The sequence below is a fragment of the Canis aureus genome, chromosome X, assembly GCF_053574225.1.
Source record: "Canis aureus isolate CA01 chromosome X, VMU_Caureus_v.1.0, whole genome shotgun sequence".
Lineage (NCBI taxonomy): Eukaryota > Metazoa > Chordata > Mammalia > Carnivora > Canidae > Canis > Canis aureus.
In genome coordinates, this window is record NC_135649.1 from 8,524,414 (window position 1) to 8,542,246 (window position 17,833).

At 39.3% G+C, this 17,833-nt stretch overlaps 1 protein-coding gene across 5 annotated transcripts in view; it reads right to left on the reverse strand.

Annotated features, from left to right (window-relative positions):
- LOC144307657 (RNA polymerase II elongation factor ELL2-like) overlaps window positions 1-17,833 on the reverse strand; it is a 121,034-nt gene that overhangs the window by 7,480 nt on the left and 95,721 nt on the right. The gene's annotated exons all lie outside the window — the stretch shown is intronic.

A 17,833-nucleotide genomic window follows, 5' to 3' on the forward strand; every position in this document is an offset into this window, starting at 1 on the left:
CTGAGATTTAAAGAGAGACCAGCTGGAATGCTACAGTGAGAAGAGTTCGCGCATCTATCAAGGTAGGAAGACGGGGAAAAAGAAATAAAGAAACAAAGGCCTCCAAGGGGGAGGGGCCCGCGAGGAGCCGGGCTGAGGCCGGGGCGAGTGTCCCCAGGACAGGAGAGCCCCGTCCCGGAGGAGCAGGAGCTGCACCGACCTTCCCGGGGGAAAGGGGCTCGCAGGGAGGTGGAGCAGGACCCAGGAGGGCGGGGATGCCCTCGGGCTCCCGGGACAGTAACAGCAACTGCGCGCCCAGGAGAGTGCGCCGAGCTCCCTAAGGGCTGCAGCGCGCACGGGGGACCCGGCGGGACCCGGAGCAGCTGAAGGGGCTCGGGGGCGGCTCCGCGGAGGGGGCTGCGGGGCCCCGGGAGCAGCTCGGAGGGGCTCGGGCAGAAGAAGAGGCTCCGTGCGGAGGGGGCTGCGCGGTTCCAGGAGCAGCTCGTAGGGGCTCGGGCGGCAGCTCCGCGGAGGGGGTTGCGCGGCCCGGGAGCGCGAATCCACCAGCGCAGACCCCGGAGCACAGGGCGCCGGGACACAGCCCAGGATCCCGCCTCCCCCGGGACAGGCAGAGGCCGGGAGGGCCCAGGACAGCAAGGACGCTCCTGCCCCAGCTGAGCAGATCAGCGGCCCCGCCCCAGAGCCTCCAGGCCCTGCAGACGGAGTTCCTGCCGGAGCTGAATCCAGGTTTCCAGAGCTGCCCCGCCACTGGGGCTGTTCCTCCTGCGGCCTCACGGGGTAAACAACCCCCACCGAGCCCTGCACCAGGCGGGGGCACAGCAGCTCCCCCAACTGCTAACACCTGAAAATCAACACAACAGGCCCCTCCCCCAGAAGATCAGCTAGACTGACAACTTCCAGGAGAAGCCAAGGGACTTAAAGTACACAGAATCAGAAGATACTCCCCGGTGGTTCTTTTTTTTTTTTTTTTTTTTTTTTTTTTTTTTTTTTTGGTTTTTTTTTTTTGTTTTGTTTTGTTTTGTTTTGTTTTGCTTTTTGATTTGTTTCCTTCCCCCACCCCCTTTTTTTCTCCTTTCTTTTTCTTTCTCTTTTTCTTTTTCTTTTTTTTTTTTTTTCGTTTTTTTTTCTTTTTCTTCCCTTTTTTTTTCTCTTTCTCTTTTCTTTCCTTCTTTCTCTCCTCTCTTTTTCTCTTTTTCCCAATACAACTTGCTTTTGGCCACTCTGCACTGAGCAAAATGACTAGAAGGAAAACCTCACCTCAAAAGAAAGAATCAGAAACAGTCCTCTCTCCCACAGAGTTACAAAATCTGGATTACAATTCAATGTCAGAAAGCCAATTCAGAAGCACTATTATACAGCTACTGGTGGCTCTAGAAAAAAGTATAAAGGACTCAAGAGACTTCATGACTGCAGAATTTAGAGCTAATCAGGCAGAAATTAAAAACCAATTGAATGAGATGCAATCCAAACTAGAAGTCCTAACGACGAGGGTTAACGAGGTGGAAGAACGAGTGAGTGACCTAGAAGACAAGTTGACAGCAAAGAGGGAAACTGAGGAAAAAAGAGACAAACAATTAAAAGACCATGAAGATAGATTAAGGGAAATAAACGACAGCCTGAGGAAGAAAAACCTACGTTTAATTGGGGTTCCCGAGGGCGCCGAAAGGGACAGAGGGCCAGAATATGTATTTGAACAAATTCTAGCTGAAAACTTTCCTAATCTGGGAAGGGAAACAGGCATTCAGATCCAGGAAATAGAGAGATCCCCCCCTAAAATCAATAAAAACCGTTCAACACCTCGACATTTAATTGTGAAGCTTGCAAATTCCAAAGATAAGGAGAAGATCCTTAAAGCAGCAAGAGACAAGAAATCCCTGACTTTTATGGGGAGGAGTATTAGGGTAACAGCAGACCTCTCCACAGAGACCTGGCAGGCCAGAAAGGGCTGGCAGGATATATTCAGGGTCCTAAATGAAAAGAACATGCAACCAAGAATACTTTATCCAGCAAGGCTCTCATTCAAAATGGAAGGAGAGATAAAGAGCTTCCAAGACAGGCAGCAACTAAAAGAATATGTGACCTCCAAACCAGCTCTGCAAGAAATTTTAAGGGGGCCTCTTAAAATTCCCCTTTAAGAAGAAGTTCAGTGGAACAGTCCACAAAAACAAAGACTGAATAGATATCATGATGACACTAAACTCATATCTCTCAATAGTAACTCTGAATGTGAACGGGCTTAATGACCCCATCAAAAGGCGCAGGGTTTCAGACTGGATAAAAAAGCAGGACCCATCTATTTGCTGTCTACAAGAGACTCATTTTAGACAGAAGGACACCTACAGCCTGAAAATAAAAGGTTGGAGAACCATTTACCATTCGAATGGTCCTCAAAAGAAAGCAGGGGTAGCCATCCTTATATCAGATAAACTAAAATTTACCCCAAAGACTGTAGTGAGAGATGAAGAGGGACACTATATCATACTTAAAGGATCTATTCAACAAGAGGACTTAACAATCCTCAATATATATGCTCCGAATGTGGGAGCTGCCAAATATATAAATCAATTATTAACCAAAGTGAAGAAATACTTAGATAATAATACACTTATACTTGGTGACTTCAATCTAGCTCTTTCTATACTCGATAGGTCTTCTAAGCAAAACATCTCCAAAGAAACGAGAGCTTTAAATGATACACTGGACCAGATGGATTTCACAGATATCTACAGAACTTTACATCCAAACTCAACTGAATACACATTCTTCTCAAGCGCACATGGAACTTTCTCCAGAATAGACCACATATTGGGTCACAAATCGGGTCTGAACCGATACCAAAAGATTGGGATTGTCCCCTGCATATTCTCGGACCATAATGCCTTGAAATTAGAACTAAATCACAACAAGAAGTTTGGAAGGACCTCAAACACATGGAGGTTAAGGACCATCCTGCTAAAAGATAAAAGGGTCAACCAGGAAATTAAGGAAGAATTAAAAAGATTCATGGAAACTAATGAGAATGAAGATACAACCGTTCAAAATCTTTGGGATGCAGCAAAAGCAGTCCTAAGGGGGAAATACATCGCAATACAAGCATCCATTCAAAAACTGGAAAGAACTCAAATACAAAAGCTAACCTTACACATAAAGGAGCTAGAGAAAAAACAGCAAATAGATCCTACACCCAAGAGAAGAAGGGAGCTAATAAAGATTCGAGCAGAACTCAACGAAATCGAGACCAGAAGAACTGTGGAACAGATCAACAGAACCAGGAGTTGGTTCTTTGAAAGAATTAATAAGATAGATAAACCATTAGCCAGCCTTATTAAAAAGAAGAGAGAGAAGACTCAAATTAATAAAATCATGAATGAGAAAGGAGAGATCACTACCAACACCAAGGAAATACAAACGATTTTAAAAACATATTATGAACAGCTATACGCCAATAAATTAGGCAATCTAGAAGAAATGGACGCATTCCTGGAAAGCCACAAACTACCAAAACTGGAACAGGAAGAAATAGAAAACCTGAACAGGCCAATAACCAGGGAGGAAATTGAAGCAGTCATCAAAAACCTCCCAAGACACAAGAGTCCAGGGCCAGATGGCTTCCCAGGAGAATTTTATCAAACGTTTAAAGAAGAAATCATACCTATTCTCCTAAAGCTGTTTGGAAAGATAGAAAGAGATGGAGTACTTCCAAATTCGTTCTATGAAGCCAGCATCACCTTAATTCCAAAGCCAGACAAAGACCCCGCCAAAAAGGAGAATTACAGACCAATATCCCTGATGAACATGGATGCAAAAATTCTCAACAAGATACTGGCCAATAGGATCCAACAGTACATTAAGAAAATTATTCACCATGACCAAGTAGGATTTATCCCTGGGACACAAGGCTGGTTCAACACCCGTAAAACAATCAATGTGATTCATCATATCAGCAAGAGAAAAACCAAGAACCATATGATCCTCTCACTGGATGCAGAGAAAGCATTTGACAAAATACAGCATCCATTCCTGATCAAAACTCTTCAGAGTGTAGGGATAGAGGGAACATTCCTCGACATCTTAAAAGCCATCTATGAAAAGCCCACAGCAAATATCATTCTCAATGGGGAAGCACTGGGAGCCTTTCCCCTAAGATCAGGAACAAGACAGGGATGTCCACTCTCACCACTGCTATTCAACATAGTACTGGAAGTCCTAGCCTCAGCAATCAGACAACAAAAAGACATTAAAGGCATTCAAATTGGCAAAGAAGAAGTCAAACTCTCCCTCTTCGCCGATGACATGATACTCTACATAGAAAACCCAAAAGTCTCCACCCCAAGATTGCTAGAACTCATACAGCAATTCGGTAGCGTGGCAGGATACAAAATCAATGCCCAGAAGTCAGTGGCATTTCTATACACTAACAATGAGACTGAAGAAAGAGAAATTAAGGAGTCAATCCCATTTACAATTGCACCCAAAAGCATAAGATACCTAGGAATAAACCTCACCAAAGATGTAAAGGATCTATACCCTCAAAACTATAGAACACTTCTGAAAGAAATTGAGGAAGACACAAAGAGATGGAAAAATATTCCATGCTCATGGATTGGCAGAATTAATATTGTGAAAATGTCAATGTTACCCAGGGCAATATACACGTTTAATGCAATCCCTATCAAAATACCATGGACTTTCTTCAGAGAGTTAGAACAAATTATTTTAAGATTTGTGTGGAATCAGAAAAGACCCCGAATAGCCAGGGGAATTTTAAAAAAGAAAACCATATCTGGGGGCATCACAATGCCAGATTTCAGGTTGTACTACAAAGCTGTGGTCATCAAGACAGTGTGGTACTGGCACAAAAACAGACACATAGATCAGTGGAACAGAATAGAGAATCCAGAAGTGGACCCTGAACTTTATGGGCAACTAATATTCGATAAAGGAGGAAAGACTATCCATTGGAAGAAAGACAGTCTCTTCAATAAATGGTGCTGGGAAAATTGGACATCCACATGCAGAAGAATGAAACTAGACCACTCTCTTTCACCATACACAAAGATAAACTCAAAATGGATGAAAGATCTAAATGTGAGGCAAGATTCCATCAAAATCCTAGAGAAGAACACAGGCAACACCCTTTTTGAACTCGGCCATAGTAACTTCTTGCAAGATACATCCACGAAGGCAAAAGAAACAAAAGCAAAAATGAACTATTGGGACTTCATCAAGATAAGAAGCTTTTGCACAGCAAAGGATACAGTCAACAAAACTCAAAGACAACCTACAGAATGGGAGAAGATATTTGCAAATGACATATCAGATAAAGGGCTAGTTTCCAAGATCTATAAAGAACTTATTAAACTCAACACCAAAGAAACAAACAATCCAATCATGAAATGGGCAAAAGACATGAACAGAAATCTCACAGAAGAAGACATAGACATGGCCAACATGCACATGAGAAAATGCTCTGCATCACTTGCCATCAGGGAAATACAAATCAAAACCACAATGAGATACCACCTCACACCAGTGAGAATGGGAAAAATTAACAAGGCAGGAAACAACAAATGTTGGAGAGGATGTGGAGAAAAGGGAACCCTCTTACACTGTTGGTGGGAATGTGAACTGGTGCAGCCACTCTGGAAAACTGTGTGGAGGTTCCTCAAACAGTTAAAAATATACCTGCCCTACGACCCAGCAATTGCACTGTTGGGGATTTACCCCAAAGATACAAATGCAATGAAACGCTGGGACACCTGCACCCCGATGTTTCTAGCAGCAATGGCCACGATAGCCAAACTGTGGAAGGAGCCTCGGTGTCCAACGAAAGATGAATGGATAAAGAAGATGTGGTTTATGTATACAATGGAATATTACTCAGCTATTAGAAATGACAAATACCCACCATTTGCTTCAACGTGGATGGAACTGGAGGGTATTATACTGAGTGAAGTAAGTCAGTCGGAGAAGGACAAACATTATATGTTCTCATTCATTTGGGGAATATAAATAATAGTGAAAGGGAAAATAAGGGAAGGGAGAAGAAATGTGTGGGAAATATCAGAAAGGGAGACAGAACATAAAGACTGCTAACTCTGGGAAACGAACTAGGGGTGGTAGAAGGGGAGGAGGGCGGGGGGTGGGAGTGAATGGGTGACGGGCACTGGGTGTTATTCTGTATGTTAGTAAATTGAACACCAATAAAAAAAAAAAATAAAATAAAATAAAAAAAATAAAAATATAGTCCCTTAAAAAACAAGATAATCATACTGGGAGAAAATATTTGCAAAGCATATGTCTGATAAAAGGTTTATAGCCAGAACGTACAAAGAGTTCTCGAAACTCACAACTCAATAAACAACTCAATAAAAAAAAAAAAAAAAAAAAAAAATCTCGGTTATTGCAGTTTTCATTTCAGGCTGATTGGTTTTTACCTCTTTTATTTCCATGGTAAGGGTCTTCCTGAAGTCTTCTATGCTTTTCTCAAACCCAGCTAGTATCTTTATGATTGTTGCTTTAAATTCTGGGTCAGGCATATTATTTATATCTGCTTTGATTAGATCCCTAGCTGTGACCTTTTCTTGTTCTTTCTTTTGGGAAGAATTCCTCCATCTTGGCATTTTTGTCTAAGTCTCTGTCTTCTTCTGTGTGTTAGAAAAGTCTGTTATGTTTCCTGCTCCTGAGAGGAATGGCTTTATGAATAAGAGGTCATATAATGTCCAGGGCCTAGAGCTTCAGTAAGTACCTCTGGTGTGCACTTTGCTGCTGTGTTTTGGCTGCTCTATCCTTCAGATCAGTCTTCTGCAGAGTTTCTCCTTGCCTGAAGTTGGGAGTGAAGTTGGGACCTTGGCCAGAGTGTGGTGAGTATTAAGTAGACGTGTTCTGGTCTGCTTGCTAAGAGACCTGGTGCTATTTCTACTAAAGTTGAACCTTTGCAGAACCCCGTGTTCCATAGACATGGTGCTTGTGGGTGTGTTCTGCTCTTCTGGGAGAGGGGCCCATTACACTGGTACTTAGGCACACTTGCCTGAGAAGAATATTCCCATCAGAGTACAGGGGGTAGGACTCAGAGTAATCAGTTTAGGCAACCAGTGTTGATGCTGTGCTTTTTACTGAAGTTGGTTTATGATGAAGGGATGGAAGAAAAATGGTACCAGTCCACTACTTTGTTCCTTGGGGGGGGGGGGGTCCCCCTGTTGTTACTACTCTCAGGGAAGCACTTTCAGAGGAACAAATAATTTCCCTTCATGCATCACAGGCATTTTTCAGATCCCTGATTTCATACTGTCTCTGGGTTACTTACCTGCCTGGAGCAGTGCAGCACATCTTGGGCTCTACCCTAGCCAGGCCTGCTGACTTTCAACATTCCAAACTTCAGGGAACTGGTGTTGCAGGGATCTATGCTGGTCCTCTAGGAAAGGGTCTCACTGTGTGGGGACTGATGCAGGTTTGATGCTGAAGGGCAGTCACACCAAAGCACAGGGACATGGGATCTGGAGCAAGCCAGTTAAACAGGCAGTGTCCCAGTCAGCTGCACTCAGAAGGTGTCTGCACCTATGCTGATGGGCAGGTGAGGGAAATGGCACCTACTGGTTCTTTTGTCCCCCAGGAGGCATGCCACCTCTCAGAGATATGCTCCAAAAAATATGAACAGTCTCTCCCTTTGCCCTTTAGGCAATCCTTAGATGGAACCATGTGCCCCGGGTTGCTTGCCTAACCCTTCTCCAGGAGCAGGACAGTGTCCTCAGGTTTCTATCACAGAAAAGCCCAAGGACCTCTAACACTCCGGTCTTTGAGCCCCACTGGTTGTAAAAACTCATGATATCCAGTTCCTCTTGTTCTTACAGCCAATGGCTTTGGGGAAGTGTTCTCCTTCTATGTATCCCTGTGTGTTCCACTCTCTTGCCTTCCTCTGTGACCAGGGTTCACAGCCCTCAGCAGTACCTGTAATCTGTTTCTCCCCGAAAACACATCTCCACGCTTCCTACCTTCCTTGAAGTGGCTTCTTCTCTCCCTCTAGTTGGGCAGTTTGTTCTATCAGTCCTCAGGTTGGTGTTTTGAGTGTTCAGAATGATTTGATAGTTATCTAGCTGTGTTAGAGGGATGAGGCAAGCTTAGGATCATCACACTACACCGGCATCTTAGCTACCCTCCTACCCCGCCGTGTTGTACCATTTTTAGCAGCCAAAACTGTACATTCAGAAAGGACAATATTCTAAACAGTCACTCAATTTGGTTAGCATAAACTTTGAATACAATTTAATCTGCTTTGGACTTCTGGCTCACTTAAAGTCCATTTAATGAGCTGTCATGAATTTTTAAAAATAGCTTAAATTAAAAAAAAATAGCTTAAATTAAATATTTTGATGCTCTCTTTTTTATTGATGCTTTCAATTCAAGATTACATCTTTATCAGGCTAGCAGAACTATTAAAGACAAATAAATCCATTCAGATAATTCTGGGGAGTTACCATGTTTTTTTTTTTTAATTTTTTTTTAAGTTACCATGTTTTTAAATTACTTTTGAACTACTGTTTTCATCCATTAAACTGAGCCCGTATGTTTGTGGTGTTTTAAACACAGCTGAATTCAACATATTATACAGAATGCTGTATGAACAACCTCAAAAGAAATGGATGTCTCTCTATGACCTTACCATAAGCTGGACCAATCATTCTGACCAGAATTAGAAAAAAAGCCATTATACAGTATCATTCTTTAGATCCTAATTTGATTAATTCTGTAGGTGTATATTATATCACAAGTTTCCCTTCTCTTCCCTTACACTCACACAGACAGAGCTGGAGAGGACTTCAGTTCATTTAACCCAATACTTTCTTTTCACAGCCAAAGAAATTGAGACCCAGAAAGAGACAAACCCAAGATTACAGTATTTGCCAGATCTCAAGTCATTCTACTACTTGTCCAGTGTTCTTTCCACTACCCCCATATCCGCATTTAAGGTATAGATCAAATCAGATAACCCCAGTAGATAGAGAAGAAAGGGGCAGTCATAGAAGTATAATAAGAAATTCAAGGTTGTAGTTGGTTTCGAGTGTTCAACATGGAAGGAGGTCGATTCAGCTGATCATCTCGACCCTTCACCCTGCAACTCACTATGAGTTTGCATAGACCCATGAATAATGAATTGTAGTAATACTGACTTTGCTATGTGAGGACATCATACAAAAATCACAAAACACTAGACCAATCAAACATTTATGTCATATCCAATTCTGCCAGTATCAGAAGGACATGGCCATCACTGTCTGGAGATGAACTGGATTCATGAAAAAATGTAACCCCAATATGTCTCTAAACAATGTAAATATATCATTTCAACCTTGGTTCTTAATTTTGATGAAATTCTCTTTGGGGAGATCTCAAACATAATTCCACCACCAGCAATCTCCAAAAACAAATTACAAGGAAATTAGTTAGAAAACATTGGGAAGATTAAGGACAGAACAGTGACAAAAATTAATCAATTTTGACTTTGCTAATTTGTGACTGTATAAATCAAATGACAGTTGTTAGAAACCTCAGGTTTGAACCTGAACTATATATCCCAAGAGAGATTTAAAATGACATCCATGGAAAAGTTGATGGAGGGTAGCTGAGTTTCATATAAAATGATCAATTCAATATTTTATATATAAAATGGAATAGAAGTATATTGATATGTGCATGTTAATTATTGACTTCTATTATTATCCTCACTTCATTTCCAGAGTTACTATTTACATTATGGGCAGAAAACGTCATATAGAAGAATAATCCCAGTTATTTAATTAAGACAGACTTGGCTTTAAATTTTGACCTCACTCAATTTTATGAAATTAATTATCTTCTCTGAACTAAAAACTTTTCATCTGTAAAATAGAGATACTATCATTACCTCCCAGAAAGCCTTTTTACATTGAATTTTTCAACAAATGGTAATTGACTTATGATTATAAGCTAGATAAAATCACCCTAACATCATCTCAGTTACTAAAATAAAAAAGATATTAGTGTGTCAGATATATAAAATATAGATTAAATATTTTTAGTACTTTGGCATTTCTCTATATTTGCCAGAGTGTTTTATTGGATAATGAAAATAAACTATACATTTAAGGAGTCTATGGACAATGATTTATTCATAGAAGTTATTCTCAAAGGGTGATCTATAATCCTTTAGAGGTCCCCAAGACCTTTTCAGAGGGTCTGTGAGATTAAAACTATGTTCAGAATAGTAGTAAGATATTATTTGCCCTCTCACTGTGTGGATATTGGCACCAGTGGTGTGAAGGTAGTGGCAGATCATGCCTGAGCGTGAATTAAGGCAGTGGTCCCAAAGAAAAGTCAGTCTCAGTTAAGACTATTCCTGAAGAAGCAAGGAAAACTATAACTTTAATTAAATCTTGGCCATGAGGTCATGACTTTTTAATATTCTGTGTAACACATGAGGAGTACACAGAAAACCCTTCTGCATAGGGAAGTAGGATGGTTGTCTTAAGGAAAAGCATATGCCTTTGTCAGATACAGGTACTTAGCAAATAGTTTCTTGAAAAAATAACAAACTGAACCTATCACTTCAAGGAAAACAACTACCAATGATAAAATTCAAAGTCTCAAGTGAAAATTAAAATTTTGAAAACCTTGTATCCACCACAGTAAGTATGAAAGCTTCCTAAGGCTTAAACTCTCTTCTGAGAAGATTGGTGATACTAAGAAATATAATTATGTAGCTATTATTTGCCCAATGGAGATGAAAACACAGACCCACAGAATGTTAATAGGAGCTTTCTTCATAATCAACCCAAAGTGAAAACAAGTCAAATGCCCATCAACTTGTAAGCAAGCAGCTAAACAAATTATGGTATCTCACTTATCGTGATAAGCACTGAGTAATGTGTGGAAGTGTTGAATCACTATGTTGTACACCTGAAACTAATACAATACTGTATTAATTTTACTGGAATTTAAAAAGCAAATTTTAAAAAAATAAATTATGGTACATCAATGTAATAGCATATTCAGCAATAAAAAGGAACTTGTGATGGACAGAAAAAAAAATGACCCACTAAAGATGTCCACGTCCTAATCTCTGGAACCTGTGAATATGTTACCTTACATCATAAAACGTGTACTTGTGAATAAGGTTAAGGATCTCAAGATAAGGAAATTATCCAAGATAATCCAAGCAGGCCAATCTAATCTAACGGGTCCTTAAAAGCTGAAAACATTTCCTGGTGGTAGCCAGAGACAACTGTGAAGATGTAAGGAGGATCAGAGAGATACGGTGTTGCTGGCTTTGAAGAGAGAGGAACAGACCACTAGCCAAAGAATAGAAAAGGCTCTAGAGGCCGAAAAAGGCATGGAAACAACTTCTCCCCTAGAGCATCCAGAGGGGAGTAGAGCCCTGCTGAGAGCTTGATTTTAGCTCTGTAAGATCCATAGAACCTCAAGGTAATAAAATTTTGTGTTTTATAGCAACATAGATGAATACTAAATGCATTGTGCTAAGTGACAGAAAACCAGATATTCCATTTATGTGGCATTCTGAAAAACCAAAACTATAGAGATGGAAAACATATTAATGGCTATCAAAGACTGGGGGTGTAAGAAATTGAATACAAAGGGGCAGCAGAGCAAACTTTGGGGGATAATGGAAATGTTCTATATCTATCTTTCAGTGGTGGTTACATGAATGATTGCATTTGTCAAAACTCTCAGAACTAGTCACTGAAAAAATATAAATGACTGTAAGTAGTACCTCAATGAATCTGACGTCATGGGGCACCTGGTGGCTCAGTCAGTTAAGTGTCTGCCTTCAGCTCAGGTCATGATCCCAGGGTCCTGGGATTGAGCCCCACATCAGGCTCCTTGCTCAGTGGGGAGTCTGCTTCTCCCTTTCCCTCTGCCCCTCCAACCCCCCACCCACCATTTGTATTCTCTCTCTCGAATAGACAAATAAAATCTTTTTTAAAAAATCTGACTTCAGGGTATCCCTGGGTGGCTCAGCAGTTTAGTGCCTGCCTTTGGCCCAGGGTGTGATCCTAGAGTCCCGGGATCGAGTCCCACGTCGGGCTTCCTGCATGGAGCCTGCTTCTCCCTCTGTCTGTGTCTCTGCCTCTCACTCTCTGTGTCTCTCATGAATAAATAAAATCTTAAATAAAAAAATAAATAAATAATCTTTTAAAAGGGGGATCTCTGGGTGGCTCAGCGGTTTAGCGCCTGCATTAGGCCCAGAGTGTGATCCTGGAGTCCAGGGATCGAGTCCCACGTCAGGCTCCCGGCATGGAGCCTGCTTCTCCCTCCTCCTGTGTCTCTGCATTTCTCTCTCTCTCTCTCTCTCTCTCTCTCATGAATAAATAAATAAATAAATCTTAAAAAATAAAATAAAATAAAATAAAAATATGACTTCAAAATGTTTTTGTAGTTTGAATTTCCCATACAGTAAATATCAGGAGATTACAATCACAGAAACAAAAGCTCTTTGGGGTTCTCAGTAATATTAAGAGCGTAGAATGTCCCTGAGCCCTAAAAGCTTTGGAATCTCTGGTCTGGTAGCTATTCCAGACTAGATCATTGTATGTGAGAAGAATAATAAATGCTTTTAACAGTTCCAAAATTATTTTTGTTCACTACTACACTGTAGGCAACATGAAGGCAGTATCACCAGAACATAGCACAGAAAGCAACACATAGCATGGGCATCAATTTCCTATTGATGATGTAACAAATTTCCACATACCTAATGGTGGAAAACAACATAAATGGATTCCCTTTACAGTTCCTAAGGTCAGAAGTCTGGAGTGGGTCTTATCGGGCTATCAAGGTGTTGTCAGAGATACACTCTTTTGGGAGGCTCTAGAAGGGGATCTGTTTCTTGCCTTTTCCAGCCTCTAGAGGCTTTTAGAGGTTCATGCCCCCTTCCTACCTGTTCAAAGCCAGCGATGTAGCATCTTCAGATTTCTCTCTCTGATTTTCTGTATGCCTCTTCCATCTTTAAGAACTTTTCTGGTTATATTGGGCCCACAAGGATAATCCAAAATTATCTCCCATCTCAAGATCTTTAACTTAATTACGTCAGCAAAGACCTTTTTGCCATGTAAGGTGATATAATCCCAGATCCCAGAATTTAGGATATGGATATCCTTCAGGAGTCATTTTTCTATATCACAGTACAAATGGAATTAAAGAAAACTTTGTTGAGAAATAATTTGTATGCCATATAATTCACTCTCTTCAAGGGCACAATTCAATCATTTTTAGTATATTCAGAGTTGTACATCTAACACCACAATCAATTTTATTTTTTTAAAGATTTTATTTATTTATTTATGAGAGACGCAGAGAGGCAGAGACATAGGCAGAGGGAGAAGCAGGCTCCATGCAGGGAGCCCGATGTGGGACTCGATCCCAGGACCCCAGGATCATGCCCTGAGCCAAAGGCAGATGTTCAACCACTGAGCCACCCAGGTGCCCCCACAATCAATTTTAAAACATTTTCATCACCCTAAAGAAAAACTCCAGGCCCAATAGTAGTCACTGCCTATTTCTCCCCAAACTGCACAACACGAGGCAACCAATAATATACTTTCTGCCCCTATAGACTTGCCTATTTTGAACATTTTAGCAAAAATGAAATCATACAACCTGTGGAATTTTGTGAATGGCTTCTTTTTGAGAATATGCTTACTTAGCATATTTTTAAGGTTTATTGATGGTGTAGCATGCATCAGTACTTCATTCCTTTTTTATGGATGAATAATATTACATCATATAGATATGCCATATTTTATTTGTTCATTGAACAGATATTTCTATTATTTCAACTTTTTGTTATTATAAATAATGCTGCTATGAACATGGGAGTACAAGTTTTTGTGTAAATATGTGTTCATTTCTCTTAAGAGTATACCTAAAAATAAAATTGCAAGGTCGCATAGTAACTCCATTTTTAACTTTTTGAGGAACCATCAAACTGTTTTCCAGAGGCTGCATCATTTTCTCTGTGTATGAGTATTCTGATTTCTCTACATCTTCACAACACTTATTATCTGTTATTTTTACTATAGCAATCCTAATGAGTGTGAAGTAATATCTCATGATTTTCACTCACATTTTTCTAATGAACATCTTTTCATGTGTTTATTGGACATTTGTGTACCTTCTTTGGAAAATGTATATTCAAGTTCCTTGCCTATATTTAAATTGGGTTGCTTTTTTATTGAGTTATTGAGGTTTTTGTGTTGTCTTTATTCAAGTTCCATATCAGATATAAGATTGGTGAAAATTTTCTGCTATTCTTTGTGGTCTTTTTCTAAAGGTGTGACAGGCCGGTTTGCTTCATAGTAAAATTAATATACAACATCAATCAATTTTTATACCAAATCCTTTTTTTAAGATTTTATTTTATTTATTCATGAGAGACACAGGGAGAGAGAGAGAGAGAGAGGCAGAAACACAGGCAGAGGGAGAAGCAGGCTCCATGCAGGGGGCCTGATGTGAGACTTGATCCTGGGACTCCAGGATCATGCCCTAGGCCAAAGGCAGGTGCTAAACCGCTGAGCCACCCAGGGATCCCCTTATACCAAATTCTTAAAAGAATTTCTTAAACTGAATTTTCTGGTTGTCAATTTATTCATGTGGTAGAAAAAAATAAAAGACAAATAATAGAAATAAAACTCAGAAGCTGCTCCAATTCCTAAAATAAGAAATTTGCAAAATAAGAAACTAATGTTCATTGCTTGGAAAATATGCTTTTTTAAATATGCTTTTCTCCTCATCTCAAATTCATTTTGAATGCTTGACATATAATTTAATATTTAAAATACTCTAAATTATTTGATAATATGTATAGAGTATTAGTTCTCTGGATAGACATGTTTTACACAAGAGTGCTTAATTAGTGCTGGTAAAAACCACTTGATAATTTTAATCATAATTGATTAATGAGTTAACAATTTATTCAATAATATGAATGCCATAAAGACCAATAAAGGTAATAACCTGGTAATTGTTCACGGCCTAATTTTGCTCATTAGTAATACTAAGTCAAGATTTTGAAATGTATTCCATGCAGTTTCATTATATAGTTCTGTGTATGATTTAACAAAAATAGGTATGCAATGCCATACTTTTTTTCTTTTTCCTTCCTTTCTTCCTGCCTTCCTTCCTTCATTCCTTCCTTCCTTCCTTCCTTTTGTAGGGGAGGAAAAATAATTTTTCCTTTACCTTTCTAGGTTCTTGGCTAAGATCCTTGCTCATAATAAAAGACAGATTAATAGAGTAAAACCACAGAAATTTAATAACATGAATACCTCCTGTATACATGGGAGAGACCCAGGAAAACTGAGTAACTCCCTGAAAGGGCTCAACAGACCAACTAAAATACTCTCTCCATCTAAAGACAAAAGATGTCGGGGGTAGGAGAGCCAGTCAAGGGAGGTTATCAGGAAAAGCATGGTAAACAAGGGTAAGGTTGCTATGCAGATTTAAGTTTTGGGGGCCTACTCCACTGATAAGTTTCTGCAGATTTAGAGTCATCTTCTTCCTGGTACAGAGAAGGAGACAGTCTTACAAATGGAGGTTTCTCTTATACATGTGAGTGTGCCTTACACAAACAGCAACTTTGACTGGGTTTTCAGACTTTTTCTGTGTCTGCTGTTTCTTAAAATTAATTCAAAATCATCCTTAAAACAAAAACAATCATCCTTAAAAAAAATCCTTAAAATAAATCCTTAAAAAAAAAAATAATCCTTAAAAATAAATCCTTTAAAAAAAAATCCTTAAAAAAATCATCCTAAAAACAAAACAAAACAAAAAAAGGCATATTTTGGAGTGGCGTATTCTGTTCCCCTTCACTTTCCTTTCTTCCTTTTTAAGAGTGGTTCAATTACTCTGGGCATCAGTTAGCACAATACAGGGAAATGTATAAAATGGCACTTGACACTGTTTTAGAGCCCAAAATGGAGTCGTTGGCCACAACAGCAAACCAAAACTCAATCAGCTTCACCCTCTCCCAGCAATGTGACCTTTTAGGAGTTGATCTGAAATTTCCTGATTAGCATTAGTGAGATCATCTGTATGATAAAAACAAACAAAACAAAACAAAATAAAACCCCAAAAAACCTGTCTTTCCCTTCTCCCAGAAGAAGATGAAACAATCCCTTCTTTTGTTTGGCTAATAACTTCCTTGCCCCTCCCTCCTGCTATAACAACCTTCCACTTTGTGGAACTCCTGGGACCATCTCTCTACTTGCTAGATGGGATGCTGTCTGGTTCATGAATCGCTTAATAAAGCCAATTAGATCTTCAAATTTACCTGATTGAATTTTGTTTTTTAACACCAATGCCAGTACTCATCTCATTAGGGCTATAACTAAGGATGTTATTAATTTTCATGTTATTAACTTTTTTTTCTAGAACATAAAGCCTTTAACTTGAAGTATATACACAATACATATGCAACCTCATGCAAAATACCTTGCATAAATTAACATCACATGTTAAAATCTCGGAAACTGAATAGTTGGTGCTGATTTCTATTTTGCCTTAATGGAACAAGAAGTGAAAAAATTCAATTAGGAATGGTTATACTGAAAATAAAGCTTTTAAAGTTAAAATGTCATCTTTTCCCTTTGTACTGTTCACAGGCTACCCAATGTCCTGAGAGGATTCATTATGAGAAAAGTGTCATTCAGAGCTTTAAGATCTTACTTTGGAAGGAACTAATGAGAAAGCAAATTAGAAAATGAGACTTTATTTTTTTTCAAATAAGTGTCCTTAAGCTTTCTTCTTACAGAAAAAGTTTAAATCAGTTTATCAAGTATATGTAAACCATTAACCTTTGCAGCTTTGTGGTAAAGTCCAGCATTTCTTTATACAAAGTCTATGAGAAGAGGTTCTGTAGAGGCCATCTAATCTTCACGGTGACATCAGCCATTCAAATCCTTAGCCTAATCCATTCCCAGAAAAATTTGTAAAAGCTTTAAATATTAGTGTCTTTTGTAGCCTATCCCCAGTCTTTCTTATGAAAATAGATTGGGCAATCTATTAAGTAACCAACAACCCAGTCTTGTAAGAAAAAAAATAAGTCCATTGGAGACTTCAGAGGTAAGCATCTTAACACCTTTACGGCATTCAGAATAAACTCTGAAGCATACATGTTCTCATCTTTCACCTCACTTTTTGTGAAGTGTCTTAAGCCAGTAGTTGGGAAGGAATTAAAAGGCAAGCAGATATTAGCATGGGAAAGAGCCCCATTTATACGCCTCCAATATCTCTCTGAACATTTTGAAAGAGACTTAGAGACAAAATAAGCCTCCAAATAAATCGATGGCCTTACAGAAGAAAACAAAATTATGTTCCCATCCCAGTCATTACCCACTGGAAGAAGAAGTTTCTCAAAACAGACACTCGTACAAATTCTAAACTGAAAAGATACTGGGAAAAAAATTATCCTGTGTTACCTAAGAAAACAAAGGGAAAACTATAATGTGAGTTATCAACAAAGGTATTCCAAAGGGAAATAAAACACCAGCTTTCCTGTTCTTACCCTTAAACCCACAAGAAGAAATTTCTCAGAACATACAAGGACAATCTTAATACATTTTATCTGCATGCAAACACTGTAAAATGATCCTTAAATCTACCACTGTTAACATCTCCCTTGGAATCAACAAATTCTCAGGTGGTAGGTATCTCTAACAATTCACACATTCCCCATGTTCTAGCCCATAATAATCACCCTCAGACCTTTCACCAAAAAACATTATTTCCTCCTCTGTGATACCCGTTGCCTAACTTGATGCAAAGGGATTATGCAAAGGGAATT